Raw genomic sequence first — 15,714 nt, forward strand, 5'->3', positions numbered from 1 at the left:
TATATATATATATATATATATATATATATAATATAGATGATTTGTATGCTTGTAAATGTTAGTTTGCTGAAATTTGCACTCTGTATATATACATACATTCGTTTTGTATCAAGCATAATGATAGATAATATTAATGTAATAAAAATAATCTATACCATTACTTTTTTAGCAAATAGTAATAACATTCTATAAAACAAAGACTCCCACCACCTAAGTTTATATTTTTAATCATTATATAAGACATTAGGCAGCATACCCAAATACCCTAGGCCACCATGAAACCTTCTCATGTACCCAAATGACCCCGTGCTCTTACGGAGATGTGTCACATGGCCTCATCATGTATCAAAAACTCATCAGTTGCCTTTCAACCCAACCAATTTATCCCTCCAGCTTAATAACATACAAATGGCTGATGATTTAGGAAATGAATGAAATACATTTACATTGAAGAAGTGAAATTACATTCCTACGAGGCAATGTATACAGCTGTATACGAAAATATTACTTAATCGTTAAAATATCTTTTCAGGTCAATTGATGGCGAGAAATATGTCGTTCGTCCGTATTCATGAGGTGGGAATGTACAAATAATTGCTTTTTTTTTTCTTTGAAATGACTGATGATGTAGTTTTCAGGAGAGAGAGAGAGAGAGGTTTAAGGTAGACAGGTAGAGGAAGACAAATAGGTTATTGGAAAGAGAAAGAGAGAAATTACAAATTAGATGCATAGATTTAAGGAGAGAGAGAGAGAGAGAGTTAGTTAGTTAAACTTTCCCACCCTGTTGCTGGCGGCAGTTTATTCCACGTGTCACATATCTTGTATGTAAAGAAGTTCCCACAGTGAGATGTGTTGTATCTCTTCAGTTCTAGTTTCCATCCGTTATTTCTTGGCTGGTTTACGTTTAGTGTGGAGAGGTTGCTGTCTACTTCTGTTATGCCATTCAGTATTTTGAATATTTCTGTTAGTTGTCTTCGCAGTCATTGCGTTTGGAAGCCGTACATTCTCATGCTCTCTAGTCATCTTTGGTAACCTACATGCCTGATGGATGGAATTAACTTTGTGGCTCTTGCTTGTAACCCTTCTAATCTATTTATATCCTTTCTAGTGTTGGTTAAAGTTAATCTTAGATTAACCAGCAGGGGCGTCATTTCAGATTTTTGTTGGGGGGGGGGGGCAAAGATGGTTTGGCAAGCGAAGTGAGCCTAAGCAGCTGGGGTTTTTTGATTTTGAGCTATTTTATGTGCTTTTGAAGCCACATGAGCAAGATATTTCAGCAAAATAGGCAGACAAACAAAAATTGTGTGATAGAGAAATATAGATAGATAGATAGACAGACAGACAGACAGACAGACAGACAGACAGACAGACAGACAGACAGACAGACAGACAGACAGACAGACAGACAGACAGATATAACAATGTGGTGACACATTTGAATTTCGGTAGGAATAATGGAAAACCCGCTGCTGTTACTTCTTGGGGCTTGGGGGTGTGAGGGGGGGGGGGCAATTTGAGGCTGGGGGCAACGTGCGGCTTGGGGGCAGTTGCCCCAGCCCCCAAAAAAATGACGCCCCTGTTAACCAGACCACTGAGCTGATTAACAGCTCTCCTAGGGCTGGTCCGAAGGATTAGATTTATTTTACGTGGCTAAGAACCAATTGGTTACCTAGCAACGGGAGCTACAGCTTATTGTGAAATCCAAACCACATTATGACGAGAAATGAATTTCTATCACCAGAAATAAATTCCTCTAATTCTTCATTGGCTGGTCGGAGAGTCGAACGGTGGGCCAACAGCGTGCTAGCTGAGAGCTCTACCCACCCCCAAATGAAGAATCTAGTGTTGGTGACCAAAACTGTACTGCATATTCAAGTTGAAGTCTATTACTGTGTAAAGCTGCAGCACCGTTTCCTTGTTTCTGTATTCGAACTGCCTCTTTATGTATCCCACTAGTTTGTGTGCCTTTTTTCAGATTTTATGCACTGTTTTGTGGATTTGAAGTCCTTGGTAATAATGACTGCATGGTCCTCTTCTTGTTCTACACTATTTTTGTCATTCCCAAGCAGCATGTAGTTGGCATGAGGGTTGTTTGTTCCTATTTGTAACACTTTTGACTTATCCAAGTTAAAAGGCTTTTGCCATCTTTTTGACCACTCTCCTATTTTCCTTAGATCATTTCTTAAACTTCCTGCAGCATCTGGTTCTGCTGCATTTATATGTAGTTTGGTGTCATCTGCAAATTTGGCTATCTTGCTATTTAAGCCTACATCTATGTCATTAATGTAAATCAAAAACAAGGGCAGCCCAAGGACAGAACCCTAAGGAACTCCGCTTGTCGCATCTGCCCATTCTGATTCTTCATCGTTTATTACGAGACACTGGTGTCTACATTATTAGTTAGCTTGTGAGGACAAGAAAGGTCAACTGGGTATTAAATTATTTATAACCTGAGTGCAGGTATACATTGCAGAGTGTGGATGGAAACGTGGTGCCCGACCTCCAATTGCCGTGACCTGCACTCTGAGCAATTTGTGTTTGTTGACAGACAAACAAATGGCAATTTTTTAGGCACATAATAAACGTACAATGATGAAATACATATCAGCGGAAAGGCCAGAAAATTCTACACATGAATATTTACAAGAGAGTCTTGACATATTAAGAAATGCAATGCATGACGTGATTGATGCGAAAACGAAGAGACTGTAAGGACGGGATTGAGTGACATACTGGCTGGGTGTTGACTGGTTTATTGGTAGTTCCTTACTGAATGAATGTACAGAATCTTCGAAGATGTTATTGGCCTGTGCGGGCCGAAAAGTAGCATCTACACACAGACAGAGCAAAACAGAGGTAATGTTTCGGACATCTGTGTTTGTCGGCAGACAAACAGATGGTGATTGTGAGAGACAATAAACGTGCAGTGATAAAACATATATCAATGGAAAGGCCAGGAGATTCTACATATGGCCAATTGCGTGAGATTCGAGTAGATTAATGAATACAATGCAGTAGCATAATATATGTGAACTGGCGAGATGTTTGGCGTCTTCACAAACAGAAACATACATGCAGTTTGAAACAGAAGATTCAGTGGAACATTATGAGTACATGATTAGAATGCTTGCATGGCAATGCAAGCAGTGGTGATTGTACACATATCAAGACAACAATGGTTAGAGAGAAACAGACGGAAATATTGTATGGTAGAAGTTTCGTTCCTTGTTCCCTCTTTGTCTGCGACCCTCCAAAGATATGACGCACGAACGCACACACATGTGTTTGGAAGAGACCGCCATCGGTGCGATGGGCCTGGTCTCTTACAAGACGTCTGACGTCTTTACAAGCTAGTCTTTGATCCAGTCTGCAATTTCTCTTACAATTCCTAAAACTCTCAACTTTTGTCATTTAAGGTTGTTTCACTGACAAATGGCCGATTTTGAATATTCCTTTATTACTGCAGCTAATATGATTTTTACTTTTCCTGACTTTCTTTAATCGCCATCATCAACCAAACATTGAACTGAATCTGTCCGAAGGACAAGGGATAATCCTGTGTCCTATTCCCAAGGTAGTATTCCAGCGTTCAGGCCCAGCAACTCAACGCAGGTGGAAGGTAAACGGGGTCAGAAACAACAACCGGTCATTTTCATCAAAGATTCCGACATCTCACGTACCACCTACGTCGTCTGTCACACCTGCATGTGCCATGGAAATGCGATTCTCACCTCAACAAAAGTCCATATTCACTAGTGATCAAAATATATTGCTGCGTCGTGTAAGCAGCGTTGTCAAGGGATTCATATATATATATATATATATATATATATATATATATATATATATATATATATATATATATATATATATATATATATATATATATATATATATAATATTTATCTTTGATATTTTTCTATTAGAGATATTTTGCTACTGCTCCATTACTTTCACTTCATGTTATGCTGATTAGCAAAACGGAAGGAACAAATAAAGAAGAGATGGGGTTTGAGCATTATTATGAGGTTTCCTTTAGCTATGAATAATCCTGCAGGGTGAGTACTTCTATTGCCCCCTGCAAAGCGTGTTACATTTGTGCGGGACAATGACTAGTCGCTTTATAGACTATAGCAAGGTTTTGCCCGCACGTGTCTGATTACCATCTGTACATGGAGACAAGGTTTGCAATAAAGGTGAATAAATAGATAACGAACATTTTACCTACATCGCTTAGGCCAAAAACAACAAAAGAATTCACCACTTGTAGACTGCAAAAATATAACCTGCTAGAATAATCTTTACAGGTAAAGGAGAGGCTCAAGGGAAACAATTATACGTCCCTTTTATCCTTTTAACCTGAATCTATATAAATTATTTACTTTATATGGCACACAAAGATAGTATCATTTTTCTCAGTGTAGATTTATTATTTGGCAGCAGCTGTATTAACTAAGAAAAATAACACCTGCCATTCTCTACTAAGCTTATGGTCTCTCTCTCTCTCTCTCTCTCTCTCTCTCTCTCTCTCTCTCTCTCTCTCTCTCTCTCTCGCATAAACACTTTCCTGGTAAAAACGGCATTCCTGTAGTATTATAGAAGTGTCGGAAATATTTATTTTTTCTGAATAGCAGTCTTAAAATAATAGTGTAACACAAATAATGTACATCTAAAAATATGTGTTCTAATGGAATAGATAAAATTCCTAATTCATTTGCAAGAATATAATAAGATATTAGAAGTTAGTTCCATATTCCTGAAATATAAAATACGATTGACATAAACTAGTAAATATATTACATCACCCACAGTCCACAGAATTTTATAAGTCAATGCGTATGCCTGAATGGTAAAACCAAAGTAAGACCAATGCCAATGCTAGTCTCTTATACAAGAGCTCACACAGTGTTGATAAATCTGAATTTCTAGATTGCGTATCCCTTGTCAGCTGGGTGCTTGATCATTGCTAAAAATATTACCCAGAAATGTGGTTAATATTGCAACCAATATTGTGATTGTGTCTACTTACTCTCCAATGTTATTGATGTACAGTTAGAAGGAATAAATCATTGGTAAAAATTTTTATTCTGTCACGTCTCTCTCTCTCTCTCTCTCTCTCTCTCTCTCTCTCTCTCATTTTTTTGCCCAGCTAGTGGAATAGTATAATCCATAAAATGATAACATTCTTTGCGATTAGTTTTCTGACGGATATACAAATAATTTTAACCATAATAATAACCGTGATGTAGCTGTCCTTACATGGATTCAAACAGAATTAGAGAAAATGAAAAAAAGAAGACTGTCATCCTCAATCAGTGCAGTGCTTGTACCTCTGGCAACAGTAAACCCCGATATATCGTACTTATCCTATTTTTATTTATTTGTGTTGTTACATTAATTGCATAATATCTATATCAAGGATCGCTACTATCACAATATTACCATATAAATAAAACAGATTAATTTGTAGCAAAACAACAAATACACACGCTATTACAATGATTGTTTACGATTTCGTGCGTCTGGTAGCATGCTACGGTGATCTACCGTCTGAAAACCCTCTGATTGTGGTAAGTGTGAGTAACTCATCTTACAATCAAAGGGTTAACCAAGACGCGAATTACCTTCAGGTTAGGCAAGTTTCAATTTGTTGTGTGTTAGTCAGAACGAGTGTCATCACAAACTTCAGTGTGCTATCTTTTTAATGCAAGTCTTCGTGCAGTCGCAGAGTCGTGGGGAGTAGTGGGTTAGGGTTAGTTATGTTTACAGTGTGCATTTGTCTAGGCGTATCTTTATCCCAAGGCCATCCTAGCCTGTTAGTAGAAGTATCTATCCTTGTGTAGGTTAGCCTGTAAATTAGCCACTTCAGAACCCTCTTAGTAGTTAGGTAGGTTCCTTTAGATGCAGAGCCACAATCCACCTTATGTAGGGTCACGGGCCAGTCGGGAGGAATTAGTTAAGACCCTCACACCCGAAAGGGTGTGAAGGGCCTTTTTTAAGGGGGGACCTGTTAAGGATATACATTCCTCCCTCCTATTTAGCTGCTATCTAGTTAACTTATAGAGAGAATTATAATTTAGTTGGTTTATAGCTGGTGCCATTATGGCGGAACTCAGTTGTTTTTCACCCTATATCAAAGAACGCACGCTTCCACGGCCTACAGGAAATGCCAGGCAGGGTGGACAATGGGTCTCCCTCTTAAAAACCCCCCTGTTACCAGAACACACCTTCAAAATCGTACGATGCGGGAAAACAACACCCAAACCCCTGTCTCCCATCGCCTGAGATGGTGAGGGGGGATGCAGAGGATTTATTCTGTGCGTCTTAGTCCTAAGGTCTCCTTTTCTGTGATTTTGCTACGTGATGATTCCTTGCATGCTGGGCCAGAACCGAGATACCACCCCACTTCCATGATGCCATGTTGGGGAAAAACAGACACTTTGTCTGGTCTCGCTCTGCACTGGCTACATTTCTTCGGCCTGCTGGTGTGACGACATTGTCGACGATTAGCCAACTGCATTGTAGGTGCCTATAACAGTCCACGAATAATCTTTCCTTTTTCAGAATCTTGCCTGTATCCTCTAGTTTTGCCATTTATAAAACAAGAACCGAGTAAAGATCCCTGAATTAACAAACACTTATTCCTCCCACCAGTGCAATCTAAGGGCTATTTAAGTTAGTTGTTGTTAATAGCTGCAAGTTAACTTTGGGCACAGATACCTATGATGTTCATTGTTAACTCACACGCTGCTCCGATTCTCAGATCATATTTACGTGCTTTCATCAAAAGCACCCTCTAGGCTACGTTATGTGTTGTATTTAAGAACATGTCTCCAGTATTGTAGGAGATTCCATTTCCCTTAGTTTGGAGCAGGGCTAATCGTGAAAAGGTCTCTTTCAGGAGGAGACACGTGGCAATGATCAATCCCATGCTTCCATGTCTAGTCTGCCACCCAAATTTAATTAATTCCTGGTCATAGTTTGGAGAAGTTTCCGTTATGGCCAACTGTTCTTGTGAAGTATTCCTCCATCCTGGAACATCATCATATGCATTACTATTTCACGTAATCAGGGCAGACTGAATGTGATTATTATCATTGAACTGATTATTGCAGATTGGCCCCCATTTTTATCCACTTGCTTGTTTCCAATTCAAGTCATTATTGTTACTGTGCCTTATTCTGAATCTGCCCCTCAGTGATTATGTTGTATGGTGTCTAAATGTTGATTTGCTAATGTTGATTTGCTAAGTTTCTATAAATAAATCACTGTAAATTGCTAAAGAATTTAAATCTAACATGGCGACCTCTCCACCTTAAATTATAACTCCAGGAAAATTTGAGGTAAGCTCCTAATTAAATCCCTTGTTTACAAAACTGGACTCCTTTGCCTTCGTGGCAGCATCAATTATAATTTTGTGCTTAAATTTCTTAACAACCAAGTCCAGTCTGTAATATATATATATATATATATATATATAAAGAGTATATAGAGTATATATATATATATATATATATATATATATATATGTGTGTGTGTGTGTGTGTGTGTGTGTGTGTGTGTGTCCCTTTAAGTGTTCATAAATATTCTACCAAGTAGCAGATAAAATAACAGTGACTACTGCTTCTACTGTAACAACAACTGCAATAGTCCTTCACTACTACTACAAGTAACTCGAATAATTTCTATCATTTCCAGTCACTATTGTAATTGTATAGTATTACTGGAGGTTTTGTTAAAATATAATAGTTTGTACATGTTGTTTTAAAATCATATATAACAAGTGATTCACATCCTCTAGCCCTGACAGGTAGAAGCCTCGAAACCTGTCACACGACAGGTAGGGTAGTGTGTACTTTAGACACACGAACTTTGCCTGTCAACTACTCGGGTCGTATGGGGACCAATTTTTTTTTTTTTCTGAAACTACTGAGCAAGTACTCTTCTTTCTACTGGTGTAGGAGAAAAACTCTAGTAATAAAAACACACCATTTATTCAAAATCTGACAATAAGTATCAAAATTAAATTACATATTGTTTATAGCTACCAAAGAGTATCCTGAGGTCCAGAATTTTGAGGGAAATACGAGGCAGGCTTGAAAGAATAGCGTTGAGCACCATTTTGAGACTACTGTGTTGTGATAGCTCGGGAAACTGCAAAATCTGGAAAGAGGAGAAATATATGTACATTTTTTTTTTAAATCAATAGAAAACTTTGTATAACAAAATATTTTTTCTACCACTAACTTTTTATGATTTGGATGAATTTTTTTATAAGTATTCTGCAAGCATCTAAAATCATGGAAAATAAAATAAAATAATTTGATATTATAAATGGTCAAACAGGTACATTTGATGGCAATTACACACTGCCATCCAGTGCCAAAATATTTTTCATGTAAAAATGAGTATGATATGGCATAAAAGGTTTTATTTTTTATGTTAAATGTTTTAAAATGTAATATATAATAAAAAATAAACACATCCAATAATAATAATTTGGGAACACTACCAGGAATTGAGCACTTTTCACAGGTGTACTCTTCAGGTGGTGGGCACAGGTTGATTCTCTGCAGCTAAGTTGCACAAAATTTTGATCTCATGAGTATGGGAGGAAGGCAAAGATGCATCTCTGCTTTTCAGAGCGTCCTGGCCTTCATTTGTGGCAACGGTGATGTCTTCCACCTCAAACACAGAACAAATCAGGGTGAGACATCCTCGAAGATATCTCTTCTGCTACAGGCGGTTGGAATGCCCAGGACTACAAAGTTCAAGTGCCAACCATAGCAAATTTTCCTGCTTCTGTAACTCGAGGCTAAGGGAAGGGCAGCTGTTGCAGCCCTCTCGACGTAGAAGGCTCGTCCTCCTGGGGTGCAAGGCATTCCAATCCGTCTTCCAAGTTCATGAGTGACTTTCACTCATCCCCTCCCACGTGTGGGCGTCATGCAGGTCATCAGACACCCTGTCTGCTTCTTGATAACAATCTCTAGAGGGGTTCTCCTTAAGCATCACTGGTGTCATCCTCAGAAGAAAGCAGCTTATTGTAGTCCTCGTCCTCACGAAATTTCTTCGACATGGCGAAACCTGGAAAACATGAAAATGGAAAATTAGAAAAGGAATTAAAAACCATCTTGGCCATGAGCAATCTCCAAATGGCAGTTGGTTCATGTAGAGCAACCATCCGTTAATATTTCCACCGAAAATTATCACTATAGTCCAAATAACAATGATGCAGCAATAAATTTTACAAAAGTATTGAAATCACTTTACTTACGTACAAGGTAAGCAGCTGAAATACACACAAAAGAAAACTCGGCGCCGAAAAATACCGTGTGTTCGCGGGCGGACTTCGCGCAGCATGCTCATCATGTCAGCTTCCGACAAAGACTAGCTATTCCAGAAAAATGAGTCCACCTACTTGAAGGATGCTGCGACAACGAAAAATGGGTTTTATAACCCGCGCAGGTTCAAAATGGCACAAGGCTACCTGTCCAGGCTAGTAGTATGTATATGAGCGCCTCAAAATTATATATATATATATATATATATATATATATATATATATATATATATATATATATATATATATATATATATATATATATATATATATATATATATATATATATATATATATATATATACATATATCAATGAATTTTTTTAAAACACGATTTGATTCTGAGTTAAGAATAGCTACCTAAGAGGCAATTATCCCGTGGATTATTTATAATTTTCTTTGTTCTATATTGCGTTAAAATTAAACTCATTCTGCCTCAAAACGAATCGCATGAAAGTCAAAATAACCAGAAAAACTCAAATGAGTGTGTGTGTGTGTGTGTTTGTGTTCAGTACACATGAGTTGCACACTAAGCTCTTGTGTCTCTAAGCAAAAGCCCAGAACCCATTAAGCAAAAGGTAGCAGATGGTGATAATCTTTATTCATAAGATTGTGAGCAATTACTTTTGTCGAAGGTTTGCTGCTTGGCTTTGGCTTTTTTTTTTATGCTTTTAGTTTTAAGCAAATGCTTATCAGGCTTTACTACTGTTCACTTTAATCATTAACTAAAATCCCATCATGCCTCTTGTCATTACCAGTGAATCAGGTATCATGTAATTCGCTCTGATTTGTAGTGGGTGGTGCCGTGGGTGGATGGAAAGATAGGTAGCTCCTGCGGGTTATTCAGAAAGACAGGCTGAGAACTGGGGGTCTTACACCTTCCAAAGGCACTCCATCTTAGTGTCCTCGGCAGGGACAGACAGTTGGACGCATATTGTAATAGGTACGCAGCTGTTTGATGGCTGTGAAGTCGCAAATAGGACCAACAATCTCTTACCCAAAACTCGCTGGGGACCAAAAGCTCAACACCTGTTGCTACCCTCTCCAGCTGAGCAAAGATTTTATAATATATAGTATATCTATATATAAAAAAATGGATGTATGTATGCATGTGTGTGTGTGTGTGTATGTTCCAGGATAAGTCTGAAATGCATTGAGCAATTTCAGCCAAACTTGGTATACATATGACTTACTATCTAGAAAAAAATACTCTGGGGGTAAGACATCACTACACCAAAGGGCATCAAATGGGGTGAGTATGAGAAGGGCTTCCCTGGAATGGGGCTGATTCTGCTTGTAGACTTAGTAACTAAATAAACTCTATGGGATCATCGTACCTCATTTCGGTATACATATGACTTACCATCTGGAAAAGAATATTGTTGGGGTAAGACATCACCAAGGCATCACAGGCACCACAAGGGGTTGGGGTGACATGTAAAAATAACCAAAAACGACAGATATTAGTGTCTAATCCATAGTTTTTGAGGTTGCTAAGATAAATGGTGACAGTCCCTATGCCCTATGAGTATAAGTGCAGCCCGATAGGAAAGGGCTGAGAAGGGGTGAAAAATAAAATATAATAAATGACAGATATTAGTGCCTAATCCATAGTTTTCAAGGTTACTGAGATGAATAGTGACAGTCCTGATGCCTTTTAATTGCAAGTTCAGCCCCAGTAGGAATGGGGGTAAGAAGGGATGAAATATAAAATGCAAAAAATGCTGGGAAATGTAACTAAAGCAACTATCTTAACAGGAGAGAGAGAGAGAGAGAGAGAGAGAGAGAGAGAGAGAGAGAGAGAGAGAGAGAGAGAGAGGAGGGAGAGAGGAGGGTGTTAGGAGGAGAAAGAGGAAAAGAGGGAGAGAGAGAGAGAGAGAGAGAGAGAGAGAGAGAGAGAGAGAGAGAGAGAGAGAGAGAGAGGGGGAGAGGAAGTGAGAGAAAGAGTAGAGGGGGTGTTAGGGAGGAGAGAGAGAGAGAGAGAGAGAGAGAGAGAGAGAGAGAGAGTAGAGAGAATGTTAGGAGAGAGAGAGAGAGAGAGAGAGAGAGAGAGAGAGAGAGAGAGAGTATATCACTCTGTCATTAAAGTTTTCCCAAGCAGCACTGGGTTGGTCATTATGTGTGTGTGCATATGTATATATATATATATATACATATATATATAGATATATATATATATATATATATATATATATATATATATATATATATATATATATATATATATGAAATTTATCAATAATCATGATTTATACATCATGAAAAGCAGAATAAACAGTTATTATCGAATACGCTACCTGGTATATTCCGTTGAGTAATTGACGAGATATACTGAGGTAGCGTGAATTTGATATTAAGCGACATTTGTAGCTTCATGATATATATATATATATATATATATATATATATATATATATATATATATATATTTATATATATTTATATTATTTTTTTTTATTTTTTTTTTTTATTGAAGTCAATGGCATTAGTCACTGATACTACATTTTCATCTAGACTTTGGATCAGTCCATACTTCTCTTTCTCTTCAAGCAAATTTCTCAGAAATAAGGACAAATTATTCACATTTCTTTCCATTAGTTACTATAGTTGACAGACCGCTTCCTCGCCCATTGATGACGTCTTGAGGACCAAATTATGGTTTTTATTATTACTAGCGGACTTTGCGGTTATGCCTAAAATTTTAAACATTGGGGTGCTGAATTTCTATGGGTTGGCAAGTCTCATTGTCTCGCTGATGGTCTGTGAGGCAGTAAGGCCATTGCTGGTGCTTCGCAGGACATGCCCTATGCTGCAGCTTGCAGCAAAGGGCTTGGGCAAGGGCGTTACTCCCGTCTCTGGTTGATAATCTTGATTTGTTTCGTTGTCAGTAGCTGTGTTCAGGGGTGTTTTGTATTTGTGTCTCCCTTCAGATTCTCACAGATGTCTTGTGGTTTCCTTGAAGAAAGAAGGGTGAAGCCCGTGTTCCTCTGCACGTTTAACACAGGCCATTATATTATTTATGCTCACAGGTTCTATATCATATATAATATAACATATCCTTTCCATCACAGTCACATCCGAGGCAGAAGTTTACAAACACCAGTACAAGTGCTTTCTGACTTTCTTGATTTGCCACTGCGACTTATACGGAAAGTTCCCTGCTGGTGAAAATCCTCTTTTCATGGTCACTACCTTTGTTGATTTCCCTCTTCCAGTGAGTGAAGAACAGCGAACATTCACTAGTCAGGTGAAGGAAACAATAAGGAAGAAACCAAGAAAGCATAAAGGATAACAAACTTTCTTCTGCAAAGATTAATGGATGACAGTGTAGGAGGGAGAAGAACAAGAGACATGAAACAAAGGAAAACTGGAATCACAAATTCGCGATGGGAAAGAAGAGAAATTGATAGAAGTAAGAGGACGGGAGGAACGGGACAAACAATGCAAAACCAGAAAAACGGAAAAGTTACAAAGAAAAAGAATGACAAATGTACTAAGGGAAAGATGAACCGATGGCAGTAGAGGGAGGAAAAGAATGAAATAATGACTCAGGCGGGAATCCGCCTGGCAGGTCTCAGGAGTGGAAGCCGTTTCTGTCTTTGCAATAGCTCACTGCCGAAGGATATGTGCATTGATGCATGATGAGCCATTGCCAACATAAATACCACACCGGAAAAGCAGCACAAATTTCTCTCTTCACCAAAGTCTTCGGTTATCTAGCATCCTTAGTCCTTTTCCCAGCAGACCATTTTACATACTTAAACTGGCTTGAAGATGATATGTGATATCTTGAATGTGATTACTTGACAGAGTAACAGTCTTTTTTATTGCTACTTGGCTACGATAGTGAGGGCGGATCTATCCCACCTGCAATAAAATATATTTGAATTCGACGAGAATAATTATGTATGAGCTGCAATAGACTTTTATACTTCTAGTGGTCAGGTCGGCAACGTGTGACCTCATTCTGATATTCTGGATGTAGGTTCGAATCCTACTACAGGACACCAGAACTACTTCATATTCTTGCATTTGGATCTAAGGCTTTGTAGTAACAAATGTATCCAAAAAGTGTGAAGAATTCAAGTAATATATATATATATATATATATATATATATATATATATATATATATATATATATATATGTATATATATTATGTTGTTATATATATATATATATATATATATATATATATATATATATATATATATATATATATATATATATATATATATATATATATATATATATATATATAGTTATATATATATATATATATATATATATATATATATATATATGTATATATATATATATATATATATATATATATATATATATATATATATATATATATATATATATATATATATATATATATATATATATATATATATATATATATATATATATATATATATATATATATAGTAGATTTAAAGCAAATGTTATATTACTTTAATGAGTTCCAGGGTAATATATCTATTCATATCTGAGCAATCAAGGGAATTGGGCGCGAATTCTGGCTTAAATTATCAAGCTCCCAAAGTTTTTATGAGGGTCCAAATGTGAAAAGCCTCTCTAACTTAGAAATGATTTTCAAGAGAAAAATAAGTCAAGATATTTTGAACATTTCGTACTCCTTCCATAGATAATGGTTTCATTTGCATGAACAACGGATATCAATATAACAACTTTTTTTTTTTTTTTTGCTTAAGCATCAACTCACTTTCCAGAAGCATCATATCGTAACCTGGGGTAAAATTTGCGACTTGTTTCCGTGACACTTAAAAAGAGCAGCCGTGATTTATACATCAGCATTTACGTACGCTGAAGCATAAAGAGCCACCTATGAGAAAAAAAAAAAACGAAAAAGTGAAGTGGTATACCTGTTTATTTTCCATATATATTGGGTTCCTTTGGGAGGACAGTTAGAAAAGTGACACCGACGATAAAGGTCACAACAGTATATTTGGAGGAAATCTATTTTAAGAGATGTTTCCTTATTATCTAAATGTTAAAACAATGAGAAAAGGACACCGGTTATGCTGAGGGACACTTTTCGCGAAGAATATATGTAATTGTATAAAAATAAAAGCACAAGGAAAGGTAAGCCAATGCCACTATCTTCTCAAGTCTTTAGAAAAATATTGCTGTCGCATTGAGCAACTCAATGGAAAAATAGTTGTATTATCGTTAATGGCTAAAGGCAGCAAATTCTTCTCAAAACTTTGGTTAACGTAAACGAATATATGGCCATCTTTGCTGTGTTTTCACAAAGGTGCACTAAGTTAAGTATGCCTGAGTTTAACCAGACCACTGAGTTGATTAACAGCTCTCCTAGGGCTGGCCCGAAGGATTAGACTTATTTTACTTGGGTAAGAACCAATTGGTTACGTAGCAACGGGACCTACAGCTTATTGTGGAATCCGAACCACATTATACCGAGAAATGAATTTCTATCACCAGAAATAAATTCCTCTAATCCTTCGTTGGCCGGCCGGAGAATCGAACGCGGGCCCAGCAGAGTGCTAGCCGAGAACGATGCCGACCCGTCCAACGAGGAACTACAGAGGTGTACTGACTATTAAATATGAACATCTGCTATTTTTATATACATTAAAAAATGTTGCTTGCATATGCTCGGTAAAAATCTCTTTCTCTCTCTCTCTCTCTCTCTCTCTCTCTCTCTCTCTCTCTCTCTCTCTTTTCATTCTATGCCGAATCCCATACTTTTTGTCTGTGTTGTAATTGACCCAAGTTTTTTTTACATGGGAGAAGCCCCAGTTGAAATGTTTCTGGACATGAAGGAAATGCAAAGCCGAGGTTGTTGAACGAGACTTTAATCCTCGGTTGGAAAGCAGAAAGTGCTCGAATAAATAAATAACTTGCAATTTCCATTCGTGCTGCGTTTTTGTTTTTCTTTTCGTCCTTTCACAGGGGAATATATTCTCCTGGATACATTCGTTAGCAAGATATCGTAACTGGTACTTGCTGTTGCACATGCGCAGCAAGGAGTTCTCACAAGTTCATTTACATTTCCCATCTAAGGCTCAGCATTCAATTGGAGAGCAGCTTCTGAATAATGGGTACCCCTGAATGGGTAGGGTAAACATGAGGACATGGTTGAGATTGAAAATCAGAGTGGAATGGAAAGTCTGTCGGTTGCAGCAAATCGATCTAGGAATTTCTGCAGCAGGAGTTTTCGCCGTAGGACTTTTCGCCACGGACTTTTTGCCGTAGGAAATTTTGCCGCAAGGTCTTTTTGCCCCCAGGAATTTTTGCCGTTGAATTTGTAAAGTATGTCTAAAGTATGAGAATAAAAGGGTATTATAAAATAGAAAGTTTATTTGTTTAAAACAGGAAAATAA

Source organism: Macrobrachium rosenbergii, chromosome 29, assembly GCF_040412425.1.
Source record: "Macrobrachium rosenbergii isolate ZJJX-2024 chromosome 29, ASM4041242v1, whole genome shotgun sequence".
In the NCBI taxonomy this organism is placed as follows: Eukaryota; Metazoa; Arthropoda; class Malacostraca; order Decapoda; family Palaemonidae; genus Macrobrachium; species Macrobrachium rosenbergii.